Consider the following 18,477-nt stretch of genomic DNA (forward strand, 5'->3'; position numbering starts at 1 on the left):
TATCTGCTACCGATTGTGCATATTGGGACCATATCTGCTACCGATTGTGCATATTGGGACCATATCTGCTACCGATTGTGCATATTGGGACCATATCTGCTACCGATTGTGCATATTGGGACCATATCTGCTACCGATTGTGCATATTGGGACCATATCTGCTACCGATTGTGCATATTGGGACCATATCTGCTACCGATTGTGCATATTGGGGCCATATCTGCTACCGATTGTGCATATTGGGGCCATATCTGATAACGATTGTGCATATTGGGGCCATATCTGATAACGATTGTGCATATTGGGGCCATATCTGATAACGATTGTGCATATTGGGGCCATATCTGATAACGATTGTGCATATTGGGGCCATATCTGATAACGATTGTGCATATTGGGGCCATATCTGATAACGATTGTGCATATTGGGGTCATATCTGCTACCGATTGTGCATATTGGAGCCATATCTGATAACGATTGTGCATATTGGGGTCATTGGACGTGTTTTTTGTTAAAATCTGCTCACATTACGTGTATTTTCTTGAGAAAACCTGCACAATTATGTGAATTTTCTGGGAAAAGGGTCACCAAAACTTGGGCCCTCTGTCTTTGCGTTGCACTTTTAAAGGGAACCCGAGGTGAGAATAATATTGAGGCTGCCATATTTATCTCCCTTTAAGCAATACCAGTTGCCTGGCTGCCGTGCTGGTCCTCTGCCTCTTATTCTTTCAACCATAGACCCTGAACAAGCATGCAGCAGGTCAGGGGTTTCTGACAATATTGTCAGAACTGACAAGATTAGCTGCATGGCTTGTTTCTGGTGTAATTCAGTTCACTACTACAGCCAAATAGATCAGCAGGGCTGCCAGGCAACTAGTATTGTTTAAAAGGAAATAAATATGGCAGCCACCATATCACTCTCATCCTGGGTTCACTTTAAATTACAGTTAGCCCCGCCCTCATCCGATCATGACCATGCCCATTTTCTCGCCGCGGCGCGCTTAGCGCGCCGCAGGTTGTAGCCACACCCATTCTTTGCCGCTTCGCGCGCCGCAGGTCATCAGCTCCCCCGGAAATTGGTCCAGCACCTGCATAGCACCCCCTAAAAAAATTTCCTGGAGCCGCCACTGCAGATATGGCAGCATTGGAGGTTACAGAGGAGTAGTGTGAGGCAGTAAAGTAAGCACAGGCTGTGTGAGGTGAAGTGGTAACAGGCAGAAAGAGCTGAGGTAGTAACAGGCAGAGTGATGTGCGCTGTAACAGTAATAGCGGGTCTGGAGGTTAGAGAGTGGTGGTGATGTGAGAGGTGCTGGGCAGCTGTATTGGAGGTTAGAGAGTAGTGGTGTGAGGGGAGCTGTACCAGTAATATAGTCTGCAGGTTACAGAGGAGGAGTGGTGTTGTGCAGCTGTAATGGAGAGGAGTAGCAGTGTGATGTAGTAACATGCTGTGTGAGGGGAGCTATACCAGTAATAGGGGTCCACTCTAACCCCTATTACTGGTACAGCTCCCCTCACACAGCCTCACACCACTACTCCTCTGTAACCTCCAGATGCGTTACAGAGGAGTAGTGGTGTGAGGCTGTGTGAGGGGAGCTGTACCAGTAATCGGGGTTAGAGAGGAGCAGCGGTGTTGGAGGCAGCTGTATTGGAGGTTAGAGAGGAGTAGCAGAGTGAGGAGAGCTGTACCAGTAATTTTGGAGTTTAGAGAGATTTCCCCGCCGTTACACACCAGTCCCAGCTCGCTCACCCGTCCCCGGTGCTCCAGGCCCGGTCGCCTCTTCAGTCTCCGCTCCACCCGCCTCTCCCGGGCTTGGCGGCCTCGGTTCTCTTAGCAACCACGCATCTTTAGGACAGCGTCGCTGACATCACTTCCCGCGCCAGCTGCACTCCATCCAATCGGCGCGGGTCTCGGGGCTGAGAGGCGTGGCCTGCAGTTAGTGTGGCGGCCATCTTGGTACACCCAGCTCTGCGGGGCGCCGCCGCTGCTGCATACTATAGGCCCACCTCATAGGCAGCCATGTTGCTCCTCCCCGGGGCGCTGCGCGGAATAGTAGCTGAAGCCATCGGAAGCGGCCCAGAGCGCGCGGCTGCACCGGCCACGTGGAACAACCGGTCTGCCCGGGCGGGGGACAAAGGAGCCCCTGAGGTCGGGGGGGGGGGGGGGGGTAGATGGAACCGCCATGCTGACTGGGAGGAAGCAGCCAAGAGCAGTTATTGAAATGGGCATTACCCGGGGACCGGGAATAAAAACCGGAGCTAGTCTCCTTTAGGGGACCCACCGCAAATCCCCATAGACAATTTCAGCTGGGCTGCAAAACGGAACAAATGTCTTCCGTTTGCTTGTTTAAACCTCTTCTGCAGCCCAGCTGAAAGTGTCTATGGGGATTTGCGATGGGTCCCCTAAAGTAGACTAGCTCCCAGTCTGTATTGTATTGCCATTCTCCATTTAGCAGAGCTCCCAACTGACATTCCCTTTTCGGGAAGCAAATCCTTCTGTCCAGTTTAGGTCACACATTCATCTGTACATTTGTGATCCAGTCCTTCCCTTTCAGTTTTGCATCAGTTTTATCTAACTAATTAATTTGGACCTCTAAGCCATTAAATTTGTTCCTCAAGGGGTTTCCCTACTTTGCATTATGTTTGGCCCACTCTAGACCACCAGGGAAGCTATATTGGAGGTGAAACCCTAGAACCAGGGCTGTGGAGTCGAAGCAATTTTGAGTGCCTGGAGTTAGAGTCAGGAAAAAATGCACCAACTCGTAATGAATTTAACTAATTAAAATGAAAAATATGATAAATGTTCTATTTCTCAGATAATAATCATAAATAATGTATACATACAGTAAAAGCTACTTAGTCCACAAAAATGAAATAAACCAATCAAAATTAGTTACTTGTGCTGCTTCAATAAAGCAGTCCCCATATTTTTAAAGTCAGATATACACATCTGATTGTGACTGTATATATGTGTACACAGGAATCTCATATATACTAAATAACATCTATGTTGTAAGTATAAAGCCTGATGTGTAGCTGTGTCACTAATAGAGATGGTCAATGAGATGGAAAAAATTCTGAGTTGATGCTGATTTATGCAAATATATACACTCTCTTTGCTCATGAAATCAAATAATTTGATATGTTGTTAAAATTTGGTTTGGTGACTAAAAATTAAATGGTACCTGAGGATGAAAAGAAAAGTTTTATACATACCTGGGGCTTCTTCCAGCCCCCTTCAGGCTAATCAGCCTCTCACTGTTCACCTCCACCACCTGGATCTTCTGCTATGAGTCCTGGTAATTCAGCCAGTCAGCACAGTCCGGCCACATGCCGCTTCCACAGCCAGGAGCGCTCTGCACCTGCGCAATAGTGCTGCACAGGTATACTACGCTCCCGACAGCAGTGTGTGCATGCGCACTACACCAGACTAGCTCAAGTACCTGGACTCATAGCAGAAGATCCAGGTGGCGGAGGAGAACAGCAAAGGAATGATTCGCCTGAAGGGGGCTGGAGGAAGCCCCAGGTATGTATACAACTTTAATTTCATCTGTCTCAGGTTTACTTTGTTACACAGTAGTACTATACTCTACATATGCACACTCCAGAGAGCTGCAAGGAATCCACTGAGAATGTTGTTCACATTGAACACAGAGGTGTTTGTCTTTCACCCATAAACCTGGTTCAGATTGTGCATGAAGAATGTGTAATAGAGGAAAAATCTCCTCATTGCCCTGCAGAGTACCTGCACATAACTTTTACATGTACCCACAGTTACATTGCCTAGGGCCTGATAGATGTTCTTTGTTCAGGTTTGTACCTTTTACAAATACTCTTACCAAGGACTAGTTTTAGTCTATGACTAAAGGGAATAAATATAGCAGTCTCCATATCCTCACTTCAGTTGTCTTTTAAAATTCCTAAACGTTGGCAGTTAAGAGACAAATTTCATGTTACATAATTGATACTTTCAATCAACAAGATTGTAATATGCAAATTAGAGTCTGAGTCGAGTAATTCTAAACTGAGGAGTCGGAGGATTTTTGTACCAACTCCACAGCCCTGCCTAGAACACCAGGGAAGGGAAGGTGGGGGAAAACACTAGGGAACTGTATAGGGGAGGAGAACCACTAGATACCTGAGAACTTTATATGGGAGGAAGGTGGCCAGTAGACAATGGGCTCTATTCTCAAAGAGCCAAAAGTACCGCAAAATTTTACCGGTAAACTCCGCATTTTTTCAGCATTCACTAACATTTTCCGCATGTTTGCCGCATGCGGGAAAAAAGATGCGGAAACAGCCATTATTCATGCGGGAATCATGCGGTAAAAAATGACGCATGAAAAAGTGTTTAAAAAAAAAGTTAAAGTCCAGCAAGCACAGCCCTTAATCCTCCAGACTTCATTAAAGAGAACCCGAGGTGGGTTTGAAGAATATTATCTGCATACAGAGGCTGGATCTGCCTATACAGCCCAGCCTCTGTTGCTATCCCAAACCCCCCTAAGGTCCCCCTGCACTCTGCAATCCCTCATAAATGACAGCCATGCTGCTGACAAACAGCTTGTCAGAGCTGGCTGTGTTTATCTCTATAGTGTCAGTCTGCTGCTCTCCCCGCCTCCTGCAAAACTCCAGTCCCCGCCTGCATCCCTTCCCTCCCTGCTGATTGGAGGAAAGGGACAGGGGCAGGGACCAGAGCTATGCAGGAGGCGGGGGAGCAGCTGAGACTGACACTACAGATATAAACACAGCCTCACAGCATGGCTGTGATTTATGAGGGATTGCAGAGTGCAGGGGGACCTTAGTGGGGTTTGGGATAGCAACAGAGGCTGGGCTGTATAGGCAGATCCAGCCTCTGTATGCAGATAACATTCTTTAAACACACCTCGGGTTTTCTTTAAAGTCAATGGGATGCGGAATATATCACCTACTACTTGTAGGTGATAAAAAAAAAAATCGGTAATTAACGACGAAATGATGCGCCTGAACATTTTTGAGAATTGATCTTTTATTGCGGAAAATACCGACTTTTGCGGAAAGTTTTCCGCATGCATCCCGCACTTTTACCACACTTTTTCCGCATGCGGGAAAAACATGCGGAGAAGTTAGAGAATGCAAACTTGACGTTATTTTGGGTGCAAACTTCCCGCATGTACTTTACCGCATGTGGGAAGTCTTTGAGAATAGAGCCCATTGAGGTTAGCCTGCGACTAGGTCCCAGTGTACAATTTCAGCCCAATTTGTATTTGAGTTTGTCACCCCTGATCTGGCTGGACTGGAAAGGTACACCTATATGTGAATACACATAGCACACTGATACAAAACTAACTAAACATACAGATTTAAGTGTGACTACATCCATAGAAACACAAAACTGATGACAACTGTCATAAAAAGGTGTAAGGTTATATCAGTTTTTGTACAAACCAAACCTAAGGCCTGGGACCCACCAGCACAACTTTACTAAACCATTTCTAAATGTTTGTGATTTGAAAAGCTCTTGCTAATTTAATGTTATGTGTATGATCCCACTCCAGCAATGTGATTTTACAAAAATCCACCATAGCAGCATTGCATTAGCAAGAGCTTTTCAAATCACTAGCGATTAGAAAAGGCTGCTAGTGGGTTTGAGCCCTAAGAAATCCTTCAGCCTCATCTGTCCCTGTGATTATAGGCCCATACACACGTCGGATTTCCACGAACGACGGGTCGTTTGAACGTCCCGTCGTTCGCCCGCTAAATTGGGCGTGTGTACAGGCTGTCGTTCGCTTGATAAGGGTGAGTTTGAGCGATCCGCCCGGCCGATCGCTCAAACTAGCCCTTATCAAGCGAACGACAGCCTGTACACACACCGGATTTAGCTGGCGGACGGGACGTTCAAACGACCAGTCGTTCGCAGAAATCCGACGTGTGTATGGGCCTTATAGGTCCTATGGGAGAAAAGCGCTTTACAATTGTTTTGCTGTTATCCTTCTTTCACACAGGTGAGAAACTCAAGGTCTGCAGGCTGAATGTGGCCCTTCACCTCGAGGTTCAAAAGTGCTCGACTATGAGCAGTAAAAGAACACCACCACATTGCTTTCCCATCCAGAGGAGTACACTGGGGACAGCGTTTTTGGTTTAAATATTTTCAGTTTGAATCGGGGTGAAGCAACAGCCCACAGGACTTTGTAAGTGAAATTGGCTGGGGCTACATTACTGAGATCCAGCACCACCACTTCCACATACATTTGCAATCAGCGCCGGTAGACTTGGGCACAGGATACAGCCAGTATATGGCTGATCCTGCTTCTGCATAAGTCCGGGCCGTGTTAAAGGGGAACTGAAGAGAGGTATATGGAGGCTGCCATGTTTATTTCCTTTTAATCAATACCAGTTGCCTGGCAGCCCTGCTGGTCTATTTCTCTGCAGTAGTATCTGAACACCACCAGAAACAAGCATGCCACTAGTCTTATCAGATCTGACTTTAAAGTCTGAAACACCTGATCTGCTGCATGCTTGTTCAGGGGCTATGGCTAATAGTATTAGAGCTAGAGGATCAGCAGGGCTGCCAGGCAACTGGTATTGCTTAAAAGGAAATAAACATGGCAGCCTCCATATACCTCTCTCCAGTTCCCCTTTAATTACTATTCCCCCTCCAGGCCACCATGGATAGTGGGGAATAATATAATTAGGCTTCCAGGTATTACTGGTGGCCGAATTATTGTGTTTTAAAAGCAACTTCAGCTCCGTCGTTACTCACGGAGTGCAGCTATAGCTGTAATTCCTATTACAGTCTATGGTGGCGCCAGCTGCACCCAAATCTACCTGCCACAGCTGACATAACCTTACTGGGATCCAACACTCTCTCTCTCTTTAGCAGAGCAGCACTGCTATTTCCCTGCTTCAGTGATGCATTGTCTCTCCTCTGTTCTCTACAAGTCAAGCAAAAACAGCACCGCCATAGGCCGTAATGTGAATGACAGCTATAATAGAAGTCAGTGATTTGGGTGCTGTGAAAAGATGGAGCCCAAGTTATGATAAAACGGCATGCTTTGGCTGCCAGCAATTGCTGAATGCCGAATAACTTAACCCAGTGTCAGCCTAGAGGGAGAATAGGATTTACAATTCTTGAAAACCACAGGACTGTGGTTCTATTGCACTTTGTCATGTGGAGTTTCAAATACAGAATAACAGCTTTTTTCACTGACCTTGCTTGGCCTGCGGATCCTTCCTTGCTTACAAAAAAAAAAAAAAAAAAAAAAAGCTAAAGGTGGCCACACACCGTACAATAAAATGATCCGATTTTACGGCAATTCGATAAAAACGATTGGATCTCCCGAAAAATCGAAAGCTTTTTTTTTCCATTCGACTGAAAAATCCAATCGGATTTTCCGTTTTCTTCGATTCTTATCGATCCGGAATGCCAGATATTTTTCTTCAATCTTTCTAAAGATTGTATGGTGTGTGTTACATTGTCAATTTATTAATATACACACCCTAGCAATTTTGCCAGAGTATCCAATCCTTTTTATCATAATTGGGGGAAAATTGAACATAGGTGTGTGGTACATTGGTCATATTATTGAAATGTTACAATCAGTCAGAAAAATTTATTGCAATTCTTAAATTGAACAGATGATTTTTAAAAAATTGTATGGTGTGTGGCCACCTTAAGACATACATTTCTCACTTATACCTCGGCAGATCATTTCTATGATTTATCAAGGGCACCTCCACTAGTGTCTTCAGTATAAAGGGAAAATAGTAATTAATGCCTTCAGGACTTTTGCTGGAGCAGAGGGAACCGTTTGTCAGCTTTACCCTGCGTCCAAATTTCCTGGTGCCTTAATTATAAGTATACGTTCTTGCTAGCAGTTGTATGCTCTGTGCTTCCATACCTCCTGATCACGTGACATGCATTTGAATGTTGCCGTCAGGAAGAACAGGAGACCTGAAGCAGCACTGGAGCCATAAAGCTTCTTTTGATCCTGTTTGATGAATCTAGCCCAAATTGCTTAAACATTTATTGAAGAGAACCTGTAACAAAAAAAAAAAAAAGTGCCCCTGGGGGTACTCGCCTCGGGAGGGGGAAGCCTCAGGGTCCCAATGAGGCTTCCCCCTCCCCTGTAGCTGCAGGCAGTCCAGCACTGGCTCCCACGAAGGGTCCCGCAATCCTCCCTTGATAAGCACTGACTTATTTACTTCTCCTGGCTCCAGCGGGGGCGCTGTTGCGGCTCTCCGCACGGAGATAGACGAAAATAGCCGATCTCCGTCGGGTCCGCTCTACTGCGCAGGAGACTTGCACTTGCGCAGTAGAGCGGCCCGACGGAGATCGTCTATTTCCGCCTATCTCCGTGCAGAGAGCCCATACTGCGCCTGCGCTGGAGCCCGGGAGGTAAATATTTACATCCCCGCTGCTTGGGGAGCTTTTTGGCCGCCGCCGAGGGACCGAGGACAACGGGGGAAGCCTCAATAGGATCCAGAGGCTTCCCCCACCCGAGGTGAGTACCCCCCAGGGGAGGTTTTTTTTCAAGCTTCGCTGCTGAAGCAGCCCAGCTTAATTTGAGCAGTGCAAGTTGTTAATCCTCTGCGCACACTACGTGCTGCATAGCGTGCACTGCTAACTTACACGCGCTCCTTTGTATGTACCGGCAGCTCCATTAATCCTGCCCTAAGCCCAGTCAGGTCCTGACGCTTTTTAGGATGTGATCCCCGCACTTTGATTGGCCCAAATAAGCTGCCTAACAGGCGCTGCTCATATTAAGCTGTGCTGCTTTAGCAGCTTTAAGGGAAACTGAAGCAAGAGGTATAGGGAGGCCGCCATTTTTTTTTTTTTTTTATAAGCAATACCAGTTGCCTGGCTGTCCTGCTGATCCATTGCCTCTAATACTTTTAGCCATATACCCTGAACAAGCATACAGCAGATCTGGTGTTTCTGACATTGTCAGATCTGACAGATTAACTGCATGCTTGTTTCTGGTGTGATTCCGATACTTCTGCCGCCAAACAGACCAGCAGGGCTGCCAGGCAACTGGTATTGTTTGAAAGGAAATAAATATGGCAGCCTCCGTTCTCTTCTCATTTCAGGTTCCCTTTAATGAACCAAGCTCTTTGCTTGCCACTTAGAATATATTTTAGATCCCTGCTCTCCTCCCCAAATGCACTCCTTTGTCCTCTCCCCATTCCCGGCAGGGTGCCTGTATCCTGTGAACCGGTGGCATATACATAACTCTTGGAGGGTGGCTAGGCAGGTGACACCACTAGGGCAATTCCTGACAGATTTTGTGCTGAAATCTATCGGAAAACGGTCTGCTGTGTATGGGCAGCCAACAGATCTGTCTGATCAGAGAGAGATCTGTCTCATGGTTTATCTGCTCATACTTCGCCTGATGTATGGACACCTTTAGTGTAGGACAACCTTTACAATAATTAGCTTTTAATCTTTAACGAGAAGCATAGAATTTTTTCCCCCACTCATTTCCCATTAACAAGCTGCTTTTCTCAGGCATCCTTTCGAAACAACCATGTTGTCCCTAGGGCTGTGGCGTCTGTACAAAAATCATCTGACTCCAACTCCTCAGTTTGGAAACCTCCGACTCCATGTACCCAAAATTTCTCTGACTCCTCCTCCACAGCCATTGCAGGGCTGTGGAGTCGGTACAAAACTCAGACTCAAACTGACAGCTGTTTATGAAACCACCAACTCCAACTAACCCAAAAATCCTCAGACTCCTCTACTCAAGACTCCACAGCCCTGGTTGTCCCTAGATCTGTAGTGCATTTAATCTGCTTCTCCTACCCCCAGACCCAGGTGATTCACACCACTGGATAGAAACAGTTTAAGAGCCCGTTCAGACTGCACGCGTTTCCAGCCGCGTTTTGGAAACGCGTGCGGGTGGCCCGACACGCACCACATCAGACAGTGCATAGAGTGCACTGTCTGATGTTCACACTGCATGCGGTCCGGGAACGCATGCTGCACGCAGATTTTGTAAAACCGCGCGGCTGTCCCATTCACTTTTCAGTGATGGGATCAGCCAAGCAACGCATACAAACGCGGATGGCGTTCCGCATGCGTGGCCGTCCGCGTTTTGTAAACCGGCCCTGTCGGCCATACAGTACTTGCTTTTGATTAACAGGTCATTTTGATAGCGGTAATTCCTATTTAGTACCAAATCCAATAATACTTTAATCTGTCATTTTAAAAAGACATATATATATATATATATATATATATTGTGAGGGACTAGCAGCAACTGGTAGGCTTGGCAGACAGTGAAGCAGGCTCTGACACAGTTTCAAAGTGCAAAACTTTGTGTTTTTATTCCACAGCAAAGTGACACAAACAGTTCAAAGACAGTAAGTCCACAGCAAAGCAAACCTTAATATGCAGCGGGATTCAAACAGCACTTTCCATGCAAAGTCCATATGAAAGGTGGTAGCTTTTGAATAATGCAATCCTGGATAACTCCCAGCAGTTTTGTCAGAGTCTCTGACTAGCAGCCATGCTGCTCACACACACTCCAACCAGGAAGTGATCACCTTTTTTATGTGTCAGCTGTGAAGCTGACCAGTTGAGGTAAAACCCGGAGTGCAATTCCACCCAGGATAGGACGACCAGAAGCACCCACCCGCCTTGCTTCTGGTCAGCTCCAGCCCAATAGTGAGACTTAGCTATTCACATAACCAAGCCACACAAACTCTGGAGCTGCTACTGCATGTAGCGTCGGATCCTGGGTGCAACATACCTCCCATCTACTACCATTCCAGACAAAGTGCATAAATACTTTCTATCCACTTTGTCACATACCTCCCCCCTCTGTTCGAACCCATGGGTTCGGACACCTTCTGCCATGAGAGAATGTGTCCTTGAGAGGGCATCAGCATTTCCTTGCAGTTTCCCAGCCCTATGTTCCACAGTGAACCTGAAGGGCTGTAGTGCCAGGAACCAACGTGTTACCCTGGCATTCTGCTCTTTATTTTTACACATCCAGGTGAGTGGAGCATGATCAGTAATGAGACGAAATTGACGACCCAGGAGGTAGTATCGGAGAGCCTCCAGAGCCCACTTGATAGCAAGGCATTCACGCTCTACAATACTATAATTTCTCTCCGCAGGTGTCAGCTTTCGACTCAGATACACAACTGGATGCTCCTCACCTTCCACTTCTTGAGACAACACTGCTCCCAACCCAACACTTGAAGCATCAGTTTGTACAACAAATTCTTTATTAAAGTTAGGAGTGATAAGCACCGGACCCCTGCACAAAAGGGTTTTAAGATCCTGAAATGCCTTCTCAGCCTCCGGGCCCCAGTGTATTTTACCGGAGTCTTTCCCTTTTGTCAAATCAGTAATTGGGGTGGCTACCGTGGCAAAATTGGGCAAAAACCTTCTGTAATAACCCACCAGGCCTAAAAAAGTCCTTACTTGTTTTTTTGTTTTAGGCTGAGGCCAGTCTCTAATGGCCTCAACCTTGTTTATTTGGGGCTTTATCAAACCCCGCCCTATGGTGTAACCTAAATACCGGGCTTCCTCTAGTCCTACCGCACATTTCTTTGGATTGGCTGTCAGCCCAGATTTTCTGAGGGAGTCTAAGACAGCCTGCACTTTGGGCAGATGACTGTCCCAGTCATGGCTAAATATGACTATGTCATCTAAATAAGCTGAAGCAAAGTGTTGATGGGGCTTGAGAATTCTGTCCATCATTCTTTGAAAGGTAGCAGGAGCTCCTTGCAACCCAAAGGGCATTTTTTTGTAATGAAATAACCCCTCAGGAGTGGTGAATGCTGTCTTCTCTTTGGCCTGCTCAGTTAGAGGGACCTGCCAATATCCCCTAGTTAAATCAAGGGTTGTTATATACCTGGCCGGGCCCAACCTCTCAATTAATTCATCCACCCTGGGCATGGGGTATGCATCAAATTTCGATACCTCATTTAATTTTCGAAAATCGTTGCAAAACCTCAAGGTCCCGTCTGGCTTAGGGACTAGAACTATGGGACTGTTCCACTCACTGTTAGACTCTTCAATAATCCCCAGCTCTAGCATTCTCTGAACCTCCTCTGCTACTGCCTGTCTACGGGCCTCAGGAATTCGGTAGGGTTTCACACGAACTTGTACATAGGGATCAGTAACAACATCATGCTGTATCACACTAGTGCATCCTGGAAGCTCTGAAAATATGTCTTTATTTCGTAACAGGAACTCTTTAACTTCCTGTTTCTGGGAAGAGGACAGGGTATCAGCAATTGTTACTTCTGGAACTCCCCCACATCGTGATTCCTGGGACACCACTGTAGCGGCCAGGGCCACTCTATCTTTCCAAGGCTTAATGAGGTTGACATGGTACACTTGCTCTGGCTTTCGTTTCCCCGGTTGGTATACTCTGTAATTTACTTCCCCCACCTTCTCAATGATCTCATAGGGGCCCTGCCATTTGGCCAGGAACTTACTTTCTACCGTGGGAATGAGCACGAGTACCCGATCCCCAGGGTTGAAAGTTCTAACTTTTGCTGCCCTGTTATATATACGGCTTTGAGCTTCCTGAGCTTGTTGCAAGTGTTCTCTGACCACGGGCATCACTGCTGCTATCCTTTCCTGCAGAAGGGAAATGTGCTCTATTACACTTCTATGGGGAGTGGTTTCTTGTTCCCAGGTCTCTTTGGCTATATCCCGTATACCACGGGGTTGCCGTCCGTACAACAACTCAAAGGGCGAGAACCCCGTGGAAGACTGGGGAACCTCCCTAATGGCAAACAATAGATAGGGCAGGAGACAGTCCCAGTCCCTGCCATCTTTTTCCACTACCTTTTTCAGCATATTTTTTAGTGTTTTGTTAAATCGTTCTACCAGACCATCCGTCTGTGGATGGTATACTGAAGTACGTAACTGTTTGATTTTCATTACTTTACACAATTCCTTCATTACTTTGGACATAAAGGGTGTCCCCTGATCTGTTAAGATCTCTTTTGGAATACCAGTGCGAGTAAACATCTGAAACAGTTCTTTTGCTATTGTCTTGGAGGAGGAGTTCCTCAATGGAATTGCCTCCGGGTAGCGGGTGGCATAATCCAAGACAACTAAAATGTATTGGTTTCCTCTGGCAGATTTAACCAACGGGCCCACTAGATCCATTGCTATCCTATCAAAGGGTACCTCAATGATAGGCAATGGAACGAGGGGGCTGCGGAAATGTGGCAGAGGAGCAGACATTTGACACTCAGGACATGATTCACAGTATTTCTTTACATCGCCATGCACCCCAGGCCAAAAGAACCTTTGTAAGATCCGATCCTTTGTCTTTTCAACCCCCAGGTGACCCCCCAGAGGGTGTTTATGTGCTAGATCTAAGGCTAGCTGGCGAAAAGGTTGAGGAACCACAAGCTGTTCGACCACTTCACTTCGGACTTTTTCAATTCTATACAGTAACTCATTATTAACAGCCATATGTGGAAACTCACCCTCTGCACCTGGAGCCTGACTCACACCATTTATTACAGTTACATTTTCCCATGCCCTAACCAGAGTAGGGTCCCTCATTTGGGCAGTACCAAAATTTTCTCGGGAGACCTCCCACTCTGGCATAGGAGATTCACTGGTTGTTTCCCCAGGTTCCCCTATTTCACCTGCCATAACTGTTAAAGGGTAAGACACAGCATCACCTCTGAGTTCCTCATCATTTTTACACACATTTTGCTCACATACAGGCAATAATACTGGAGGTTCAGATACACATTCCAACTTCATATTGCATTGTTTTTGCCCCTCCCACAAGGTCCAGAACAGGGGAAAATCTCTTCCCAAAATGACACTGTGTGCCAAGTTTGGGACCACTGCTACTTCATGAGAGGCCACTCCACAGTTTGTTTCCAGGGGTAAAACAGCAGTGGGGTACTTTTTACAGTCTCCATGAACACACAGAACCGCTATGTGCCGTTCACCAAGCAGGTTACTCTTTACAAGACTGCCATGGACCAGTGTCACAAGGCTGCCTGAGTCCAGAAGTGCATGCACACTGTTACCAGCAATCTTGACCACAGTCATATGTGACTCAGAGTTCCCCTGGCAGACTGTTAGAGCAAAGAAAGACAGTCTGCGAGCATGGTCACACTCCATAGCAAGCGGACAGTTAGCTGCAATATGTCCCCATTCGTTACACCGCCAACATTGTATAAGTCCTGGGTTTCTAGAGGGAAGTCCCACTCGCTTCCCAGCAAACCCTTTAAGTCCCTCTGCAGCATGACGCTCCCCTTCTACACCCCCAAACACCACAGGTTTAGTCTTACCCATTGCCTTGGGAGCTGACGGCTTTGGGGCTGGGGCTCGCTGAGCTGTCGACCAGGCCAGGGATTCCTCAGCAGCAAGGTAGCATTCCACCATCTCGATTAGCTGGTCTGCCGATTTTGGATTCGAATGGCTCACCCATCTCCGTAAAGCTTGAGGAAGCGCTCGCAAGAAACGGTCCATAGTGATCCTTTCCACGATCTGAGGACCTGTTAACACTTCCGGCTCAAGCCACTTTTTCATCAGATGAATCAAGTCGTGCATCTGGGACCTAGGAGACTTTGACGGTGAATACTCCCAACTGTGTACTCGTTGGGCCCGTACGGCCGGCGTGACACCCAGACGTCTCAGGATTTCATTTCTCAGTTTGTCATAATCCTTGGCGTCTTCCAGGGCAAGGTCAAAATAGGCTTTCTGGGCATCGCCCGTCAGAAAAGGTGCTACCAACCCTGCCCACTGGGTTTTAGGCCAGGCCTCCCTTTCTGCAGTCCTTTCAAACGTATGCAGGAAGGCCTCCACATCATCATGCGGTGTCATTTTTTGAAGAAAACAACTAGCTCGGATAGAGCCAGCATTGCCCGGGACACCCGCTTGGGCCTCTGAGCTTCGCTCCGCAAGTTTTTGTACAACCTCAGTCAGAAGCTTTCTGTCAGCCTCTGCAGCTGTAGCCAGTCTTTCATACATTTCCTTAGATTGCTCCTGCATAGCTGTTGTTTGCTGCTGAAGGACTGCATTAGTTTGCCGCTGTTCAATAGTAGCCAGTGCCAATTGCTTGACTAACTCCTCCATTCTGCTGTACAGATTCTCAGTCCAAGGAGATGAAAACAATTATCGATGGCACTGTCCCTTTAAGAGCACTGCATTTCACTCTGCCACTTTGCCCGCATCCGAGCACCAATTGTGAGGGACTAGCAGCAACTGGTAGGCTTGGCAGACAGTGAAGCAGGCTCTGACACAGTTTCAAAGTGCAAAACTTTGTGTTTTTATTCCACAGCAAAGTGACACAAACAGTTCAAAGACAGTAAGTCCACAGCAAAGCAAACCTTAATATGCAGCGGGATTCAAACAGCACTTTCCATGCAAAGTCCATATGAAAGGTGGTAGCTTTTGAATAATGCAATCCTGGATAACTCCCAGCAGTTTTGTCAGAGTCTCTGACTAGCAGCCATGCTGCTCACACACACTCCAACCAGGAAGTGATCACCTTTTTTATGTGTCAGCTGTGAAGCTGACCAGTTGAGGTAAAACCCGGAGTGCAATTCCACCCAGGATAGGACGACCAGAAGCACCCACCCGCCTTGCTTCTGGTCAGCTCCAGCCCAATAGTGAGACTTAGCTATTCACATAACCAAGCCACACAAACTCTGGAGCTGCTACTGCATGTAGCGTCGGATCCTGGGTGCAACATACCTCCCATCTACTACCATTCCAGACAAAGTGCATAAATACTTTCTATCCACTTTGTCACAATATATATATATATATATATATATACATATACATATACATATACATATACATACATACACACACATACATACATATATATATATATACACACACATACATACACACACACACACACACACACACACACACACACACACACACACACACACACACACACACACACACACATATACATATACACATATACATATACATATATATATATATACACATATATATACATACACATATATATATATACATATACATACACATATATATACACATACACACATATATATACATATACATACACATATATATACATACACACATATATATACATACACATATATATACATACACATATATATACATACACACATATATATACATATACACACACATATATATACATATACATACACATATATATACATACACACATATATATACATATACATACACATATATATACATACACACATATATATACATATACATACACATATATATACATACACACATATATATACATATACATACATATATATATATATATATATATATATATATATATATATATATATATATATATATATATATATATATATATATATATATATCTCACATTATAAAAATAAAACCTCGCAGGTAAGTGTTGCAAGTGTTTTTATTGCAATTTTTGAGAATTGGAAAGCTTTCTACAAAAACATTGATACATTTTTTTTTCAATACAAATAAACCCAATCACACCAGGTGTTTAAAAAATGTCACCTCGGGTATAATGTAAGCTGCTACACCGTCACCAATCCTGGACAGATCAGTTTGTCGAGAAGTAACCTCATGTCAGAAACTTACAAACGAGAGATGGCGAAACCCACAACGAGATTCATAGATTGTACAACACGGTGGTCGTTCTGCAGACCTGAGGGAGCAACTCTGTCAGTGAAGTCTAGGAAATTAACATTTTCTCCCCCTCTGGAACAAATCATTCTTTTCAACTTCTCACATTTCAGAACTTACAAATTGTCTTCGATAAACATACACTATTCTGCACAAACTGAATACATGCAACAAAGACAAAGTCCATGCACAGAGGCAGCTTACACATCTGTGATCCTGCCAGATGCTGGCGCTGTTATTTTGGTATCCAGTTTCTCACCATCTACCACGTAAAAAAAACTATAGACAACATATAAAGTAGCCTAAACAGTGCTAGGATGTTAAACACCATCTTTTGTGCATCCAGCTTCTAAAACAACTCAAATTTTGATTTCTTGAGGTATTGCAATTGCACTTAACTTCCCCTGTACTTTTTTCTGCCTGCTCATACAATTGGCTCTCTGCATTTCTTATGCTTCATACACACTTGAGATAAAAGTCTTTGGAAAATGCAAGATCACAGACCAATTTTACCCCCTTCCATGTAGTATGAGAGCCATACTCTACACAGTCTATTCTATGGAGCTGCACTCCCCATCAGATAAAATCTTTGCAAGATGCTGCACACAAAGACGCCCGTACACACTCAAAAGATCATTATCTGCAAAAGATCTGTTCCTGCAAAATGCATTCATAGTCTATGAGATCTGCAGATCCTCATACACACTTGGTTTAACAGACAATCCTCTGCAGATCAGATCCACCAGGATGGATTTTCAGATCTGCAGATGATTGCCAGATATGCAGATAAAGTCTGTTAAACCAGGTGTGTATGAGGATCTGCAGATCTCAGACTATGAATGCATTTTGCAGGAATGGATTTTTTGCAGGAACAGATCTTTTGCAGATCATGATCTTTTGAGTGTGTACGGGCATCTTGCAAAGATTTTATCTGATGGGGAGTGCAGCTCCATAGAATACACTGTGTAGAGTATGGCTCTCATACTACATGGAAGGGGGTAAAATTGGTCTGTGATCTTGCATTTTCCAAAGACTTTTATCTCAAGTGTGCATGAAGCATTAAAGTCTACTCAGACCCTTGCCCTGCCCTTTTTGGATTACAAACCTGGGACCGATTGTGTAATTTTCGTAAAGGCATCTTAGTTAGCACAGTGAGTCTAGTTATAGAAGCAAATTCTGAAATATTTTTCTTGTGATGAAGGTATGGACTGTAAGCAGAAAATTAAAGATCAACTTGTAACCATGTAAAAATACAAGTTCCAATAAGCATGGTGAAAGGAGGCATCTACTCCCATCATTACCTCATCTCTAAATTCCTTGGATAAATAGGTAGTAATTATTTTTCAAAATGGCCTCTGTATCCAGTTTTTACATTTTCCAACCTGAAAAAAAGAACCCTCTTTGTTAAGTAAACATATTCAATAAAGATTTAACTTAAAAAAAAACCAGCTGGGCGGAGTTGCCAGCAGCCTCCAATGATTTAACTCTTAGCATGCATGCTGGTTGACCCAATTTTCGCCATGAGAGTTGAGAATAAACGCTGGGTAAAAACTAGTGCTGGTGCTCCTGAATGATCTATGTAAAGCATAAATCCTAGTGAGAGGTATACTCTATTAACATAAACATAACTAGTTTACGCCAAAGCATGAACAGAGCTCTATATATCATTTATTGTAAAATAAATATTCTAATTTATACACCGTGTAGCTATACTTAAAATGTACACATCAGGACTATAGGAAAAGACAGAAACCCACAAATACGGGTACTTGTGTTAAGGAACTGCCGAGGTGAGAGAGATATGGAGGCTAACATGTTTTTCCTTTTAAATAATGCACATTGCCTGGCTGTCCTGCTGATTATC

At 45.0% G+C, this 18,477-nt stretch overlaps 1 protein-coding gene across 3 annotated transcripts in view; it reads right to left on the reverse strand.

The window, feature by feature from the left end:
• TTLL4 (tubulin tyrosine ligase like 4) overlaps window positions 1-1,866 on the reverse strand; it is a 78,994-nt gene extending 77,128 nt beyond the window's left edge. The window contains exon 1 of one of the 3 annotated variants that reach the window (XM_068246004.1): window positions 1,749-1,866. The gene's annotated coding sequence lies outside the window, so the exon portion shown is untranslated. Of the gene's footprint in view, window positions 1-1,687 lie in introns of all 3 variants that reach the window. The other 2 variants (XM_068246006.1, XM_068246007.1) reach the window with 2 other exon arrangements.
• Between the last annotated feature and the right edge of the window lie 16,611 nt (window positions 1,867-18,477).

This window comes from Hyperolius riggenbachi, chromosome 7, assembly GCF_040937935.1.
Source record: "Hyperolius riggenbachi isolate aHypRig1 chromosome 7, aHypRig1.pri, whole genome shotgun sequence".
NCBI classification, from domain to species: domain Eukaryota; kingdom Metazoa; phylum Chordata; class Amphibia; order Anura; family Hyperoliidae; genus Hyperolius; species Hyperolius riggenbachi.